This window comes from Elephas maximus, chromosome 4, assembly GCF_024166365.1.
Source record: "Elephas maximus indicus isolate mEleMax1 chromosome 4, mEleMax1 primary haplotype, whole genome shotgun sequence".
NCBI classification, from domain to species: Eukaryota; Metazoa; Chordata; class Mammalia; order Proboscidea; family Elephantidae; genus Elephas; species Elephas maximus.
This window is the reverse complement of record NC_064822.1, coordinates 143,039,619-143,059,788: the sequence shown is the minus strand read 5'-3', so window position 1 is coordinate 143,059,788 and position 20,170 is coordinate 143,039,619. Positions and strand designations below refer to the sequence as shown.

At 38.3% G+C, this 20,170-nt stretch overlaps 1 protein-coding gene across 1 annotated transcript in view; it reads right to left on the bottom strand.

Moving 5' to 3' along the window:
* PTPRQ (protein tyrosine phosphatase receptor type Q) overlaps positions 1 to 20,170 on the bottom strand; it is a 253,498-nt gene that overhangs the window by 170,366 nt on the left and 62,962 nt on the right.

The following is a 20,170-nucleotide window of genomic DNA, read 5'->3' as shown; positions in this document are numbered from 1 at the left end:
AAATCAATTAATCTTATGAATGGATGTATCCTTTTTTATACATTTGATCGAGAAAGAAGAAATACTTGTTCTTTTCTCCATCGATTTGTAAGTACAGTAGAAAAAAATGTTCTTTAAAAAGCTAACATGGTCCAAAATGCTTAATGTGTAGCAAGCTTTAAAATATAGTCAGTAGTGGATCGCCTGTTACTAAAAAAAAAAAAAAAAGTTACTAAAGGCTTTTAAATTATAATGATAAAGATGGAAAGGCTGAAAAGAAATAACCTAAATCAACATCTTTTCAGGTAAATCAGTGCCTTCCCACTGTATTAGTCATTTTCCTTCATTCTTTCTTCAATAGTTCCAAATTCCTGATCACTACGTTTCTTTTTCATAACGAGACTTCAAAAAAAGGGCTTAACAGTTCTCATTTCTCAGAGAAAGTCATGATTAGGATGCTTAAATTTAACCAAATGATATCAACCTTAGCCCTAGCTTATTTTAATTTTTAAAACACATAGATCTTGTCTTAATCTGAAACTTGAACATTGTTACTCTTGGCCCTTTCCAAAGAATACAATTTCAACTGTCTCCTTTTCAGTTCCTGTAAAAAGGTAAGGGAAGTGTTGCTTATGAAAGATCTGAAGGATGAGCAAACCTCTAATTTATTATTTGTTATGGGTTGAATCATGTCCCCAAAAAAAGGTATGTTGAAAGCCAAACCGCTCTCCCCAACCCCCATATCTGCGAATATGACCTTGTTTGAAAAAAGGTTCTTCCTTTGGGAATATTATCAGTTAATGAGGTCATATCAGAATAAAGTGAGTCGTAATCCCTAATCACAGCAAGAAGATGACATGTAAAGATATATCTACAAGTCAAGGAATGCCAAAAGACACCTAGGACCACCAGAAGCTGGAAAAGACAAGGATCTTCCCCTAGAGCAGATAGAGAGAGCATGGTCCTGCCAACACCCTGAATTCAGACTCCCAGCCTCCACAACTATGAGACAATAAATTTATTGTCTTTAAAGCAGCTCTAGGGAACTAAACACTATTCTAGTCTCAGAGCAAGCAAGAGCTGCAGAAGGCTACATTCATTACATATTTTATCTTCGTTTTCTATGAAAGCGTTCTCACCTAACTGTATTTTGAGAGTAATGCCTATTACTTTCCATTTCTGTTCCTACCTTTCTTCACAAAAGCCACACTAAGATTCCTTGGACATATGTCCAGTTGAATTTTATGAAAGCTTCTGAATTCCAAAGGTCTGAACTGGTTCCCAACCTAGTTTTCTTCCTCCAACCAAAGCCTTCACTCTGAAAGCCAACCTTTCCATAACCAATCCTTTCTGTAAATTAGCCAGGTACTGAGTTAGTGATAAGGTACTGTTCCTACACTCTAAACCTTACACCCTAACAGGAAGATACCTATTAAATAAGAAATTACAAATGCGATGAGTTTTATAGAAAAGTAACTAAACTAGTTCAGAGGGTTAGGCCTTTGTTACAGCAATACCAGTAGTTTATGCTCATTATAGCATCCACACTATTTAGGAAAGAAATAACTGATCCAATGCAGTTAAAAATTGACTTCTTCAAACTAGAATGTGTGCGCATGTGTATATAATCTTATTGTATGGTATTTTTTTTTTTTTAACTATGCACCCTGTTCACACACTCAAAGGGCTTTTCATTACACTTGGAATAAAATCCAATCTCCTTATTCTGGCCTCCAGACTACAGACATCTGGTCTGCCTACCTCTCCAGGATCATCTCCTTTCACTCTCTTTCTGTGTCATTGTATTTCAGATACAATGGTAACTACTGCATCTTCCTTCTTAAGCCCTTCTTTGTAGCTTTCCAAGATGTTTTGTTCCCCAAGCCTTTAATGCAAGGAAATCACAATCTCTACCAGCTTTGTGCATTTCACAAACGTGATGAACAGATGCCCTAATCAAGGGTTAAAAACGCAAGGTATAGGCAGGTAAAATAAATAAGTAAAAAGACTGGGATTAAGACAGGGTGTGGTTGGAACTGAAGTAAACTGTAGAGCAAGTGTCTCTTCTAAAGAAGACAGCCACCATTCAGCTCTGGGAGATTTTTGCCATGGTGAATGTGGTAAAAGAATTGTGATTTCTGAACAAAGGAAGGTAAAATTTTACTAGATATCTCCTCATTTTTAAATAAGGGCAATTGATTCTGAATTTATGAAGAGCTTGTAGGTCCAGAAAGACATGGGTGGGTCTACCCCACAGCTATCTTGTTTGTGAGTTGAACTCTCAAGCCTAATCTAAGTCATTTATATAAATGACTGATAGGAAAGATCTGATACAGAGCTTTGACCCCCCCCCCCATTAGCCACCATGTTAAACCATAAAGTCCATCCTTCTACTCAATCACTGTGTTCTGGATTGAATTGTGTCCCCCCTAAAATATATGTTGAAGTCCCAACCCCTGGTATCTGCGAATGTGACATTGTTTATAAACAGGAAAATTGAGAATGTTATCAGTTAACGTGACATGTGACATCACGCGGGGGTAGGAGGGATCCTAATCCAACCACTGTTATTGTTAGCTGCCCTTGTGCCAGGTCTGACTCGTGTGGCTATTCTGTATGTTTCTATAATGATCTCAAATCTCATAAGATATAAATCACTATTGTGCTTTCAAAGTACATATGTATAAGCCCTCATACTATGAACTTAAACTTACTATGAGCTTAGTCTACTTTTGTGAGGTTCTCTAACATTAACTATAAACCATTAGAAACCTGTAAGTAATGAGAAAGTTATTTAGAAAATTTCTGTATTTAGATATGGAAACATAGAAGCATGTGAAGTATGTAAAGAATGTAAAATAAAACAACAACAACAAAAAAACCTGTTGCCATTGAGTTGATTACAAATAATAGCGACCCTATAGGGTAGAGCAGAATTGTCCCATGGGGTTTTCAAGGAGTGACTGGTAGATTCGAACTGCTGACCTTTTGGTTAGCAACCAAGCTCTTAATCAATGTGCCACCAGGGCTCCGAAAAATGTAAACAACCTCTAAATCAACTTTGACCTGACATGCTGTGACAAAGAACATGTAACATATTTAATCTTTGTAAACTATCCTTGAGACATAAATCTAAACAAACTCCGTAACCGCTAAACTTGAAGAAAAAAAATGGCATTCTCTAACACTGGAGAAATGATGTAATAAACTAGTGTTTGACACATTGGCCCTTAATTGTGTGAGGCCAAGGTGAGAATTTCACATATAAACCCTTAAGTTCTGCTAATTCACTGAGTGAAGGCAGAGGCAAAGGGATCTTTCTCTAGTCTCTTACTCTCTCTGAAGACCAAGAACCTGCTGAGATTCTGCCCATGGCTGATGACCTCACACTCAAGTAATGCTGAGTTCCAGCCAGAGTGAAGCCTTTCTCCCAAGACTTCTCGTTAAATGTAAAAAGGCTGAAGTCTAAAGACTTTAATTTTAGCCATTTAACTAATATTGTAATTGTAATTATTAATTCTGATTCTCTGGTTCTAAATGAATGTTGTGAGGACTTACTTGCATGACTTGCCATGACAACCTTGCAATAAACTAAACGAGTTTATGCATGATAAACCTGAGTATTTCTCTATTAATTTTCTAAGATAATATCCAACATGACAGAGAATGAAATGTTGCCTGGTCCTTTGCCATCTTTACAATTGTTGGTATGCTCAAGCCCATTGTTGCAGCCACTCTGTATTTTGAATGCCTTCAAACCTAGGAGACTCATCTTCAAACACTATGTCAGATAATATTTTGCTGTGACCCATACTGTTTTCATTAGATAATTTTCAGAATTAGAGATGACAGAGAAGCTCAATATCATCAATTAGAACAAGGCCTGGGGCTGATTGCAGAGCAGACCATCAATTGATCAGATGCTAGTTGAAGCTAAAAAAAAAAAAAAAAAGTCCACAAGAATCAAAGTACAACCTTGAGTATATACCATCTGAATTTAGAGACCATTTCAAGAATAGATTTCAGGGGAGGCAGAGCCAAGATGGCAGAACAGACAGACACTTCCGGCGAGACCTCTTAACAACAAAGAACCAAAAAAACAAGTGAAATGAGTATATTTGTGACAAGCTGGGTAAGGCAAGCTTAGAAAATGAACTGAGGGGCAGGGGGAGAAAGAGACCATTCAGAAGTGGAGAGGAGTTACCGGACCTGAATCACAAGGGGCCCTCAGGCACCATTCCCAGAGCGGCAGCATCGGGCTGGTACTAGCGTTCGGCTGCAGTTTCCTCAGGGAGAAGCAGCCAGCCGCACAGCTCCTCAGGTATCACACCTCCGGAACCTGAGGAGAATGGCGCTTATGGCAAAAGCTAAATATTTGCGTATATTTTAATGTGCTCCCCCACATGCAAACCGGCTTCAGTGGCTGAAATCCCTGGGCCTGAGATAGGCCCTGTTGAGCACTTAGAATCATCCTTCCGGCCTTGGGGAAGGAAAAAATTTGCATTTGGGGGAAAAGATAATTTGCTAGCTCCACTAACCAGGGAAGCTCGGGACAGAAGCAGCTCCTGTCCAGGCATAAACTGCCTGTGGACTTTGAGCACCTTTCCTTTCTGCATGGAGCTGTGTGGGCCTATTTTGGGAGAACAGGCTCTTGTTGGCAGACTCCAGCCATTTCAGTTGTGCGGTGGAGAGGTGGGTGTTTGATGTTTGACATTGCTTTGCCTATTAAACAAGGTCTTCACCTACCCACATCAGGGACCTAAGGACTGGTAGCTCCACTCAGGTCAACCAGCCACCCGCGACAGGGGTCCAAAGATAACTGGTACCTCCCAGTCCTTACAACCAAAAACTTTAGGTGCCCATGGTCAGTCTGTAGAACCCACCCACCTGCATGCTCTAGGGAACATGGATGCACTTCCCTCAGAGACACTTGGGGGTCGGTTCTCAGCCCCCTGCCTTGTTCAGAGCGTAACCCCCTGCTACAATCAGATACCGGTATATACGCCAATCACACCTGCCTCTCTAAGACTGTAGGACAGAGCCTGTACCACACACTCGATGATCAGCTACCTGGAAACCTGAGGTGAATTCATACAAGAAAACTGAAGGACTCCTAGACTGATATACTGTATAACAACTCTAGCCATCTGGGGACGGGATGTCAGAGCTCCATAGACGAAAATAATCAAGCTAGCTCACTCTAGCAACCCACAGGGGTATACCAAAACAAAACAGAGCAAAAAGCTACGACCCAATAAGCAAACAATAACTAATACAATAACTTATTGATGGCTCAGAGACAAAGTCAATATCAAGTCACATAAAGAAAAAGACCATGATCACCTCAACAGGCTCTCAAACAAAGAATCCAGGTGTCTTCTAGGTGAAAGTGCATTCCTGGAATTACCAGATGCAGAATACAAAAGTTTAATATACAGAACCCTTCAAGACATCAGGAAGGAAATGAGACAATACACAGAACAAGCCAAGTAACACACAGATAAAGCAACTGAAGAAATTAGACACATTATTCAGGAACATAATGAAAAGTTTAATAAGGTGGAAAAATCCATAGACAGACAGTAATCAGAAATTCAGAAGATTAACAATAAAATTACAGAAGTAGACAACTCAGTAGAAAGTCAGAAGAGCAGAACTGAGCAAGTAGAAGCTAGAATTTCTGAACTCGAAGATAAATCACTTGGCACTAATATATTTGAAGAAAGATCAGATAAAAGAATTTTAAAAAATGAAGAAACCTTAAGAATCATGTGTGACTCTATCAAGAGAAATAACCTATGAGTGATTGGAATACCAGAACAGGGAGGAAAAACAGAAAATAGAGAGAGAATTGTTGAAGATTTGTCAGCAGAAAACTTTCCCTGATATCATGAAAGATGAGAAGATATCTATCCAAGATGCTCATCGAACTCCACATAAGGTAGATGTTAAAATAAAGTCACCAAGACATATTATAACCATACTTGCCAAAACCAAAGATATAGACAGATTTATAACAGTGGCGAGAGATAAACGAAAAGTCACCTACAAAGGAGAGCCAATAAGAATAAGCTCGGACTACATGGCAGAAACCATGCCGACAAGAAGGCAATGGCATGACATATTTAAAAAATTGAAGGAAAAAAATCACCTGCCAAGAATTATATATCCAGCAAAACTGTCTCTTAAATATGAAGGTGAAATTAAGACATTTCCAGATAAACACAAGTTTAGGGAATTCGTAAAAACCAAACCAAAACTACAAGAAATACTAAAGGGAGTTCCTTGGTTAGAAAATCAATAATACCAGGTATCAACCCAAGACTAGAACACTGAACGGAGCAACCAGAAGTCAGCCCAGACAGGGAAATCCAAAAAAATAAAGATTATTAAAAAAAAAGCTCAAAACAGGGTAAAAAAAAAAGTAACAGCGATGTTATTATATCAAAGAAGACAACATTAGAATAATAAAGAGGGACTAAGAAATGTAATCATACATCTTTCACATGGAGAGGAAGATACAGCAATACAAAGAAATAAAAGTTAGTTTTAAATTTAGAAAAATAGGGGTAAATAATAAGGTAACCACAAGCAGACAAGCTATCCTACTCATCAAAATAAAATACGAGAAAAAAATTGAGACTCGGCAGAAACAAAATCAACAACAACAAATATGAGGAAAGGACAATATATAAAGATAATCTACTCAGCACATAAAGTGGGAAAAAGAAACTGTCAACAACACACAAAAAAAGACATCAAAATGATAGCACTAAATTCATACCTATCCATAATTACCCTGAATGTAAATGGACTAAATGCACCAATAAAGAGACAGAGAGTGGCAGAATGGATTAAAAAACAAGATCCGTCTATATGCTGCCTATAAAGGACACACCTTAGACTTAAAGACTTAGAGACACAAATAAACTAAAACTCAAAGGATGGGAAAAATGTATCAACCAAACAACAATCAAAAAAGGGGTGGCAATATTAATTTCTGACAAAATAGACTTTAAAGTTAAATCCATCAGGAAGGGTAAGGAAGGACACTATATAATGATTAAAGGGACAACACATCAAGAAGATATAACCATATTAAATATTTATGCACCCAACGACAGGGCTGCAGGATACATAAAACAAACTCTATCAGCATTGAAAAGTGAGATAGACAGCTCCACAATAATAGTAGGAGACTTCAACACACCACTTTTGGTGAAGGACAGGGCATTCAGAAAGAAGCTCAATAAAGACATGGAAGATCTAAATGCCACAATCAACGAAATTGACCTCATAGACATATACAGAACAATCCACCCAACAGCAACCAACTCTACTTTCTTTTCTACTGCACATGGAACATTCTCTAGAATAGACCACATATTAGGTCATAAAGCAAGCCTTAGGAGAATCCAAAACATTGAAATATTACAAAGCATCTTCTGTGACCATAAGGCCATAAAAGTGGAAATCAATAACAGGAAGAGCAGGGAAAAGAAATCAAACACTTGGAAACTGAACAATACCTTGCTCAAAAAAAGACTGGATTATAGAAGACATTAAGGATGGAATAAAGAAATTCATAGAATCCGATGAGAATGAAAACACTTCCTATCAGAACCTTTGGGACACAGCAAAAGCAGTGCTCAGAGACCAATTTATATCAATAAATTCACTCATACAAGAAGAAGAAAGGGCCAAAATAAAGAATTATCCCTACAACTTGAACAAATAGAAAGAGCAACAAAAGAAACCCACAGGCACCAGAAAAAAACAAATAATAAAAATTAGAGCTGAACGAAATGAAATAGAAAACAGAAAAACAATTGAAAGAATTAACAAGACCAAAAGCTGTTTTTTTTTTTTTAAAGTCAACAAAATTGATAAATCATTGGCCAAACTGACAAAAGAAAAACAGGACAGGAAGCAAATAACCCAAATAAGAAATGAGATGGGTGATATTACAACAGACCCAACTGAAATTAAAAGACTCATATCAGATTACTATGAAAAACTGTACTCTAGCAAATTTGAAAACCTAGAAGAAATGGACGAATTCCTAGAAACACATTACCTACTTAAACTAACAAAAACAGAGTTAGAACAACTAAATAGACGCATAACAAAAGAAGAGATTGAAAAAATAATCAAAAAACTCCCCCCCGCCAAAAAAACTGGTCCAGACGGCTTCACTGCAGAGTTCTACCAAACTTTCAGAGAATAGTTAACGTCACTACTACTAAAGGTATTTCAGAGCATAGAAAAGGATGGAATACAACCAAACTCATTCTATGAAGTCACCATATCCCTGATACCAAAACCAGGTAAAGACAGCACAAGAAAAGAAAATTATAAACCTATATCCCTCATGAATGTAGATGTAAAAATCCTCAACAAAATTCTAGCCAATAGAATTCAACAACATATCAAAAAAATAATTCACCATGACCAAGTGGGATTCATACCAGGTATGCAGGGATGGTTCAACATTAGAAAAACAATCAATGTAATCTACCATACAAATAAAAGATAAGAATCACACGATGTTATCAATTGATGTAGAAAAGGCATTTGACAAAGTTCAACACCATTCATGATAAAAACTCTCAGTAAAATAGGAATAGAAGGAAAATTCCTCGACATAACAAAGGGTATTTATACAAAGCCAACAGCCAACATCACCCTAAATGGGGAGAGCCTGAAAGCATTGCCATTGAGATCGGGAACCAGACAAGGATGCCCTTTATCACTGCTCTTATTCAACATTGTGTTGGAGGTCCTAGCCAGAGTAATTAGCCTAGATAAAGAAACAAAGGGCATCCAGATTGGCAAGGAAGAAGTAAAAGTATCTCTATTTGCAGATGACATGAAGAGGAAATCACCAGATCAATGCCATTTACATTAGCCCCCAAGAAGATAAAATACTCAGGAATAAATCTTACGGAGATGTAGAAGACTTATACAAAGAAAACATACACTACACTTCCGCAAGAAACCAAAAGAGTCTTACGTAAGTGGAAAAATATACCTTGCTCATGGATAGGAAGACTTAACATTATAAAAATGTCTATTCTACCAAAAGCGATCTATGTATTTAATGCAATTCCAATCCAAATCCCAACAACATTCTCTAATGAGATGAAGAAACAAATCACCAACTTCATAAGGAAGGAAAAGAGGCCTCGGAAAAATAAGGCATTAGGGATAAAGAAGAATAAAGTGGGAGTCCCTACTTTACCTGATTTTAGAACCTATTATACCGCCAAAGTAGTCAAAACAACCTAGTACTGGTACAACAGATACATAGACCAATGGAACAGAATTGAGAATCCAGATATAAATCCATCCACATATGAGCAGTTGATATTTGACAAAGGACCCAAAACAGTTAAATGGGGGAAAAGACAGTCTTTTTGACAAATCATGCTGCAGAACTGGATATCCATCTGCAAAAAAAATGAAAGAAGACCCATACCTCACTCCATGCACAAAAACAAGCTCAAAATGGATCAAAGACCTAAATATAAAATCTAAAATGATAAAGATCATGGAAGAAAAAATAGGGACAATGTTAGGAGCCTAATATATGGCATAAACAGTATATAAAACATTATTAAGAACGCAGAAGAAAAACTAGATAACTGGGAGCTCCTAAAAATCAAACACCTATGCTCACCCAAAGACTTCACCAAAAGACTAAAAAGATTACCTACAGACTGGGAAAAAGTTTTTAGCTATGACATTACTGATCAGTGTCTGATCTCTAAAATCTACATGATACTGCAAAAACTCAACTACAAAAAGACAAATAACCCAATTAAAAAATGGGCAAAAGATATGAATAGACACTTCACTGAAGAAGACATTCAGGTAGCTAACAGATACATGAGGAAATGTTCATGATCATTAGCCATTAGAGAAACGCAAATTAAAACTACAATGAGATTTCATCTCACTCCAACAAGGCTGGCATTAATCCGAAAACACAAAATAATAAATGTTGGAGAGGCTGTGGAGAGATTGGAACACTTATACACTGCTGGTGGGAATGTCAAATGGTACAACCACTTTGGAAACCGATTTGGCGCTTCCTTAAAAAGCTAGAAATAGAACTACCAAATGATGCAGCAATCCCACTCCTCGGAATATATCCTAGAGAAATAAGAGCCTTTACACGAACAGATACATGCACACCCATGTTTACTGCAGCACTGTTTAAACTGTTTACAATAGCAAAAAGATGGAAGCAACCAAGATGCCCATCAACGGATGAATGAGAAAATAAATTATGGTATGTTCACACAATGGAATACTACGCATTGATAAAGAACAGTGAGGAATCTGTGAAACATTTCATAACATGGAGGAACCTGGAAGGCATTATGCTGAGTGAAATTAGTTGCAAAAGGACAAATATTTTATAAGACCACTATTATTAGAACTGCAGAAATAGTTTAAACTGAGAAGCAAACATTCTTTTGTGGTTACAAGAGAAGGGAGGGAAGGAGGGTGGGAGAGGGGTATTCACTGATTAGATGGTAGATAAGAACTACTTTAGGTCAAGGGAAAGACAACACACAATACAGGGGAGGTCAGCACAACTGGACTAAACCAAAAGCAAAGAAGTTTCCTGAATAAACTGAATGCTTCGAAGGCCAATGCAGCAGGGGCAGGGGTCTGGGGACCATGGTTTCAGGGGACATCTAAGTCAATTGGCATAATAAAATCTGTTAAGAAAACATTCTGCATCCCACTTTGAAGAGTTGCATCTGGGGTCTTAAATGCTAGCAAGCAGCCATCTAAGATGCATCAATTGGTCTCAACCCACCTGATCAAAGGAGAATGAAGAACACCAAGGACACAAGGTAATTACAAGCCCAAGAGACAGAAACGGCCACAGGAACCAGAGACGACATCATCCTGAGACCAGAAGAACTTGATGGTGCCCAGCTACAACCGATGACTGCCCTGACAAGGGTCACAACAGAGAAACCATGAGGGAGCAGGAGAACAGTGGGATCCAGACCCCAAATTCTCATATAAAGACCAGACTTAATGGTCTGAGACTGGAAGGACCCCGGTGATCATGGCCCCCAGACCTTCTGTTGGCCCAGGATAGGAACCATTCCCAAAGCCAAATCTTCAGATGCGGATTGGACTGGACAATGTGTTGGAGAGGGATGCTGGTGAGGAGTGAGCTTCTTGGATCAGGTGGACACTTGAGACTATGTTGGTTACCTCCTGCCTGGAGGGTAGATGAGAGGGTAGTGGGGGTTAGAAGCTGGTGAAATGGACATGAAAAGAGAGAGTGGAGGGAGAGAGCATGCTGTCTCATTAGGGGGAGAGTAATTGGGAGTATGTAGCAAGGTGTATGTAAGTTTTTATGTGAGAGACTGACTTGATTTGTAAACCTTCACTTAAAGCACAATAAAAATTATATTAAAAAAAAAGAATAGATTTCACACATGGAACACTAATGACCGAAAAACAGACGAGTTGTGGGATAACAGCAAAGACATCATATATGAAGAAAGCAAAAGGTCATTAAAAAGACAGAAAAGAAAAAAGATAGACATAGACATCAGAAGAGACTCTGAAACTTGCTGTTGAACATAGAGTAGCTAAAGTGAATGGAAGAAATGAAGTAAAAGAGCTGAACAGGTTTCAAAGGACAGCTTGAGAATACAAAGTATAATGAAATGTGCAAAGAGCTGGAGTAAGAAAACCAAAAGGAAGGAATATGCTTAGTATTACTCAAGCTGAAAAGACTGAAGAAAAAATTCAAGCCTCAAGTTTCAATACTGAGGGATCCTATGGGCGAAAACTGAACAACGCATGAAGCGTCAAAAGATGGAAGGAATACACAGAGTCGCTGTACCAAAAAGAAGCGAGCAACGGTCAACCATTTTAGGAGGTAGCATATGATCAAGAACCAATGGTACTGAAGTCCAAGCTGCACTGAAGGCACTGGGGAAAAACAAGCCTTCAGGAATTGACAGACAATCAATTGAGATGTTTCAACAAATGGATGTAGCTCTAGAAATGCTCACTCATCTATGCCAAGAATTTGGAAGACAGCTAGCTGGCCAACCAACTGGAAGAAATTCATATACGGGCATATCCCAAAAAAAAGTGATCCAACAGAATGCAGAAATTGTTGAACAATATCATTAATATCACATACAAGTAAAATTATGCTGAAGATAATTCCAAAAAGGTTGCAGCAGTACATTGACAGGAAACTGCCATGAATCAAGTTGGATTCAGAAGAGGACATCAAATAAACGATATAATTGCTGACGTCAGATAGGTCCTGGCTGAAAGCAGAGAATACCAGAAAAAATCTACCTGTGTTTTATTGACTATGCTAAGACATTTGACTGTGTGGATCTTAACAAATTGTGGATAACACTGCAATGAATGGGAATTCCAGAACACTTAATTGTGCTCATGAGGAACCTGTACATAGACTAAGAGGCAGTTGTTCGGATAGAACAAGTAAATAGTGCATGGTTTAAGATCAGGGAAGGTGTGTGTCAGGGTTGCATCCTTTTACCATAATTATATAATCTGCATGCTGAGCAAATAATCTGAGAAGCTGGACTAGATGAAGAAGAATGTGACATCAGGATTGGAAGAAGAATCATTAACAACCTGTGATATGCAGATGACACAACCTTGCTTGCTTAAAGTGAAGAGGACTTGAAGCACTCACTGATGAAGATCAAAGACTATAGCCTTCAGTATGGACTACACCTCAACATAAAGAAAATAAAAATTCTCACAACTGGACTAATAAGCAATACCATGCTAAATGGAGAGAATATTGAAATTATCAAGGATTTCATTTTACATGCAACCAGAATCAACATCCACTGAAGCAGCAGTCAAGAAATCAAATGACATGTTGCTTTATGCAAATCTGCTGCAAAAAAAACTTTACAAGTATTAAAAAGCCAAAATGTCACCTTGAGGACTAAAGTGCATCTGACCCATGCCATGGTATTTTCAGTCACCTTATATGCATGTAAAAGCTGGACAATGAAGAAGGAAGATTAGAGAAAAACTGATGAATTTAAATTGTAGTCCTGGCAAAGAATACTGAATATACCATGAACTTACAGAAGAAAAAACAGATCTGTCTTGGAATGAAAACAGCCAGCATACTTCTTAGAAGCAAGGATGTTGAGATTTTGTTTCATGTACTTTGAACATGTTATCAGATGGGGCCAGTCCCTGGAGAAGGACATCATGTGTCTTAGGCTGGGTTCTCTATAGAAGCAAAACCAGTAAAGAGTGTAGAGAGAGATAGAGAGATTTATATCAAGGAAACAGCTCACACGATTTTAGAGGATGGAACGTCTCAAGTCCATGGATCAGGATAGAGGTTTCTCCTACGTCATGTAGCTGCAAGGGCTGGTGAACCCAAGGCCAGCAGGTCAGATAGCAGATGCTCACAGGCTATGAAAGTTGATGAATTGGCAAGCAAGACCACAAGGCTTCTCCTGATTCATGTAGCTCCAGGGTCTGGTGAACCCAAGTTCTGCAAGTTGGAGAGCAGGACTCTTGCTCAAAGGCTGTGAAGATCAACAAATTTCAAGATGAGCAGGTAAGCTGCTAGCTGAAGCCCCAAGAACCGGAGGTCTGATGAACAAGAGGCGGCTGCAGGATCCAGAACCAGCCAAAAGCCTCGGCAAGGTGAGCAGGAAGGAAGGAGGCAGCAGAGGATGGAGAGATGAAGGTTGAGGGGGCAGTGAGCCACCACAGGCACCACTCCCACTGGTACCACTCTGCAGATTCCACCATGGGGGTGATCATATATCAAATTTCAACAGGGAACTGATCATGAGATTATACAACTGCCAAAACACTGAGAATCATGGCCCAGCCAAGTTGACACACATTCTTAACCATCACATCATGCTTGGTAAAGTAGAAGGTCAGTGAAAAAGAGGAAGACCTTAACAAGATAGATTGACACAGTGGCTTCAACAATGGGCTCAAACTTAGCAATGATTGTGAAGATGGCGCAGGGCTGGCAGTGTTTCATTTTGTTGTACACAGGGTCAGTATGAACTGGAACTGACTCAATAGCACCTAACAACAACAGTTTTCAGAAATGGATTGCCAGGCCTTTCTTCCTCCTCTGCCTTAGTCTAGAAGCTCCACTAAAACCTGTCCATCATGACAGGTCGACCCTGCTGATATTTGAAATACCCATGGCATTGCTTCCAACATCATAGCAACATACAAGCCACAACATTGTGACAAACTGACAGATAAAAGCCAAAAACCAAACCCAGTGCCGTCGAGTCGATTCTGACTCATAGTGACCCTATAGGACAGAGTAGAACTGCCCCCATAGAGTTTCCAAGGAGCGCTTGGTGGGTTCAAACTGCCGACCTTTTGGTTAGCAGCCGTAGTACTTAACCACTACACCACCAGGGTTTCCAAACTGATAGATAAAGGTAGGGGAAATCCAATTATGATGGTATCATAAAAGAGAAGAGACAAGAAGAGACAGAGGAAAGATGGCCATGTGAAGGTGCATCTACATGACACAGAACACTTGGGTCTATCAAAAAACCGAGAGAAATGAGAGAGGATCTCTCCTTACAGCCTTTGAGAATATGTGGTTTGGTGACAACCTGCATTCAAAGTACTAGCTTCCAGAACTGTGAGGCAATACATTTCTGTTGTTTAAAGCCACACAGTTTGTTGTACTCTGTTACAACAGTCACAGGAAAATAATACACACTCCATCTATTTGTTTCTCTCATTACCCCAACCTGGTCTTAATATTCTATTTCTACAAAGTCACTTATCAACCTCTTGAAAAAATTCATTCATGCTGCCTCCAAGGCTTCAGTTACTGCCTCTATGAGATGCTCTCTGGACTCGTCAGTCTATCTTCACCACCTTCATCCCAAAATGGAAGGTAAATTCAGGAATCCTGAATGGCCTTCATACTGTTCTGATTATTGATCTACCCCTACTCCTCACTTATACAGTATTTCATTATCCAACATTTCGCATTTACAGCAATAGTAAAAAATCTACTATCTGACTTTTCACATTAACAACATACATCTGGTAGTAATAAAACACCATAGTGCAAGGCAAGAGTAACTCTCACTGTGATGGTTAAGGTTATGTGTTAACTTGGCTGGGCCATGATTCTCAGTGGTTTGGCAGTTATGTAATGATGTAGTTTGGCAGTTATGTAATGATGTAGTTATCTTCCATTTGGGGATTTGATGTGGTCATCATTATTTTCACATAATGACAATTTTTGCATAACTACCTGGTCCCTGGAACTTAACCATTTCAATAAGCGCAGGGTGAGTATATTTTGTATGCTCTAACCATTTGGTAAGGAGCCCTGGTGAAGCAGCAGTTAAGCACTCATCTGCTAACCAAAAAGTCAGAAGTTCAAACCCACCAGCCGCTACATTGGAGGATGATGTGGCCATCTGCTTCCATTAAGATTATGGCCTTGGAAACCCTATGAGGCAGTTCTACTCTCCTACAGGGTCACTATGAGTCAGAATCAACTCAGTGGCAGTGGGTTTGGTTTTGGTAACTACTGGGTTGTTTTTAACACTGTGAAAATCTTTTATAAAATGCAAGAAACAGGACTAAATGTAATTTTTAGCATATGAAAGGCTTTTCCCAAAAGTAAGCTTTTGTGTTATAGGGAAATTGTTTGACCAATGACATTTAATAAAGGGCTGCATTGGAATTGCTTTGACTTTCTAATATTTTGCTCAGTCAGCATTCTTAAATTATTTTACATGTGCATATTTCAGCTCCTATCAATCTACGATCTTTTTAAAGTTCTATGTATTTTGAATCTCCCCACAGAGTTTAATAAGTGCTTGTCAGACTGACTGACTCAGAAATACTTTTCATTTATTACTCTTAAGACAATGGAGCAATACTTTAAAAGTCAATATTCATATATGCCAGAATTTTTAGCATCGCTTTCAATCGACAGTCTTTTAACTAGAGTATACAAGTCATTCACATAGAAGCTTGACAAACAAAAAAGAAAACTGCTGTTAAAGGTTACTAACACATAGAGGAGCAAAACTGCTAAACAACTACAAGTTGAATTCAACACTACAGTAAATAAATAAGCTTTACATCAGTCTACTAGGACACCACTTCCTCAACTTAACAACATATTAAAAAAAAAGAGCTTGCCAGGCCCCAACAGACACCACTTATTAAATGGTGGCTGCCTTCAGAATGAAAAGATTGTATATTATTTGAAATCATATAAGTATAATCCATCAATGTAACCAAGGAAAAAAAGGCTACTTTACCATCTTGATAGATGACAAAAAGTCATTTTCTAAAATATATTTCAGAAGGAAAAATCATTTTAAAATACAATAGATTAAAGCTGATTTCTGCACACTATTCACAAGCCAAATGTGGCTCACACAGTATTGGATACAAAATGATTACACATTGACCTTCATGAGCTATTAAAAAAAAAAATATTCATGATAAAGAGAGATGTCATCCAAGTATAATAAATATAATAGGTGGCCTGCATTTTGAAGACATACTGAGAAGACCAAAATCCACAAAATTTGTTTTTATACAAATTTAATAATTACTGGACGACCAAAATAATACAAAATGAGAATTTTAAGAGAGGTATGGACCTTTGAAATGAAGATGTGGCTAATAATAATAATCACAATCCATGCAGCATTTTAAGGGGACCGCAGAGATAATAAGTGGCAAAGCCAGGATTCAAACTTTCTGAATCAAAACCAAACCAAACATTATTATACCCTCCTTCCACCCCCTTAATAAAATTGATTATGGCAAGAGTCCTCAAAAAGCATTAGTAATTTTGAAAGAACTGAGAATTATGACCATTCCCTTAGCTACCCTAGCTAATGCTTCCAATGCTGTCTTAATAAAAAGATGGTGAAAATTAATTTTGAAATCTATAGGGTCACTATGAGTCAGAATTGACTCCACAGCACTGGGTTTGGTGTTTTTGTGTATATACACTTCCCACTTTATCCTATATGTACATATGTATATATGTGGAAACCCTGGTGGCATAGTGGTTAAGTGCTATGGCTGCTAACCAAAAGGTCAGCAGTTTGAATCCACCAGGTGCTCCTTGGAAACTCCATGAGGCAGTTCTACTCTGTCCTCCAGGGTCTCTGTGAGTTGCAATCGAATCAACGGCAAGTTTTGTTTTGTTTTTTTTGATTTGTGTATATACGTGGGTATACACACATGTATATGTATCTTAGGTAATATTCTTGAAACAGAAGGGGAAAGGTGTTTTGCCATTTTTGTTCTTTCTTTATTTGATTTTACCCTATTCAGCCAGAGGTTTCCATTGCCTGAAAAAGCATTACTGCTTTTATGAGAAATATACAAAGAAGTCAATATGAAGTTTTTAACTCTTAAAATATATTCTTCATCCATTTATTTATTCAACAAATATTAATTAAATTTCAATTATGTGCCAGGTAGTTTTCTATTCTAGATACAGCAGTGAACAACAAAAAAAAATACTCGAAACAGACAGCATGTATCTCTGTGTGTGTGCGTGTGTGTGTATAAAATAATGACAAGTTTTGTTGAGAGAAAAGTGTGTTCTGTACTCCCTTTACACATCAAGAGTCAATCCTGAATGATTTCAGGTAATAAAGCTTTATAATAAGTCATAGTGAAGACAGGAAGGAGTGTATGAATTAAAGGCAGTTTCTACTAGTCAAGACAAAGACTTTGCACTATTAAGAAAAAGCGAGAGAAGGAAAAGGGCAAAGCAGTCAGACTAGTATATCCTGGAACTCTAGGGTGAGGATAGATTGGTAGAAATAACCTGATAGGTTTGAGAGAAAAATTCCAGTACAAAAGGGCTTGTTCCTTCTCGGGACTCTTAGAAACCCTTTGTGTTAAGTATGAGACCATGTCCAGCAAGGCCTACAGACTCCTCTAATGGGCCCATTAGAGCTGAGACAAGGTTGTGGAAGTCATCTTCTCAAAACCTTCATACTACAGAGTAGTGCAGAGAAAACACCTGAGAGCATCTGCTACCTGGAGGTTGAGACAAACACACTAAAAGAACCACAGCATTAGAATAAGCTCTGGAGTTGGATCAAGGATGAAACAGAACATAAGAACCTGAAACTGGAAGCTATGACAGCAGATTGGTGCCAGAATCATTCCCCAAGAAGCTAGGCTGGATTAGCCACAATAGCCCAGACTTGAGATTGCCTCACCTCATTCTTATGGGGATTCTTTTGTACCTAGAAGCCACCTTCTACACCTAGAAGTAGAATAGGGAAGGGACACGCCTTGAAAGAGGAGAAAAACACCACTATTGGGGAGCTGAACTTTGAAATGATTAAATATTTACCAAAAAGAGATTCAAACAAGCCCCAGAAATACTGAGAAAAGAATAAATTACCTTGAATCAGTGTTCTCACAATCCCCACCTTTTTTGCAAATGGGGATTCCAAAGCAACAAAGAACCAAATACAGAAAATAAAAGTTCATGCTTTATACTACATCTGAATTGTTGAATATAAAATTCCAGCCTTGCTATAGTCTTAACCTAAGAGGTGTATAATGTATATAAGTGCCATTACTTACTCTCAATGAATGCTGCTACATTTATAAATTTCATAATTAAAAACAGATAATTAGAATTACAGATAATTCTTAAAGTAAGTGGCTTCTATTGACTATAATAGATTATACCCAGAAAGAAAAAAAACCAATCAGGTAAATAGCATCCTGTATAGAATGCTATCTGTAGTGGGTTGAATTGTACCTTTCAAAAGATAGGTCCTCCAGGAACTTCAGAATGACCTTACTTAGAAGAAATGTCTTTGCAGATGTGGTTAAGGTAAGGATTTTGAGATGAGATTATCCCGGATTAGGGTGGTCACTAGTTCTGATAACAAGTGTTTGTGTAAGAGACAGAAATGTAAAATAAAGACACAGGAAAGGCAACGTGAACACAAAGACAGAGCTTAGAGTGGTACGTCTACAAACCCAGGAACCCAAAGGACTGTCTACAACCACCAGAAGCTAGAAGAGAATTATGGAATAGATTCTCCCTCAGAGCCTCCAAAAGTTGGTCCTGCTGACACCTTGATTTCAGATTCTGGCCACCAGAACCACAGGAAAATAAATTTGTTTTTTATTTTTAAGCCGTACAATTTATGGTAATTCATTACTGCGGCCCTAGGAAACCAGCATGCCATCTAACCGTGTGTATATTCCTAAGTATGCTACATACTATGCTAAAAATACCATGAGGCTCTAGGAAGACAAACACGATCAATGTGAAGGAGTAAGATTGGTCTCCCAACATGGGGCTGGAAATCCCAGCAACATTGTCTTTTCTTTGGGCTTCAAAACTGTGTTTCCCCACAGAGACTTTGCAGTTAATGTTCCCCACATCCTGAAAAGTTCCACCCTACAGATCATCACGTGACAAGAAGCTCCTTATTGTCACTCAGACCTCAGCTAAATGCTGCGTCTTCAGAGAGGGCTTTGCTGAGCATCCCATCAAAAGCCCGTTTTTCCCTGGCTTTCCCTCATTTGTTTGCTTATGGCTATATGATCGATCCAGTTATCCTTTAGAATGCAAGCTCCTTGATAGCAGTTTTATGTGTGTCTTGTTCTCAGGGGTATAGGTACTCTATTAGTACCATGGAAGGAAGGGAGAAATCAAGGGGTAATAATTACCTTCTTCCTACTACTTCCTTCTCATTAGCATCATTTATGTCACTCTTAAATTTGCTATGGCCTAGTTTTGAGAATCAGGCACTGGAGAACACAAGGACCTGTAGTCCTAAATAGCACTAGGCAAAGGATTTAAAAGAGAATTAGGGAGGAGGAACCACAATTTATGAAAGACAAGAGTAGAGTAAAACATTACAGCCTCTCACTCAATGCTAGTCCTTCTAAGTCAGGAGTATAAAAGTCAGGAATGGCCTATATTTAAAAAAACTTTGCTGTCGAGTTAATTCCGACTCATAGTGACCCTATAAAGTAGAACCGTCCCATAGGGTTTCCAAGGAGATGCTGGTGGATTTGGACTACTGACCTTTGGTTAGGTCTTAGCCACTGCCCCCACAGGGCTCCACAAAAATATTTAAAATCCATTAGAAAATGTATTCTATAACTGGTGCAT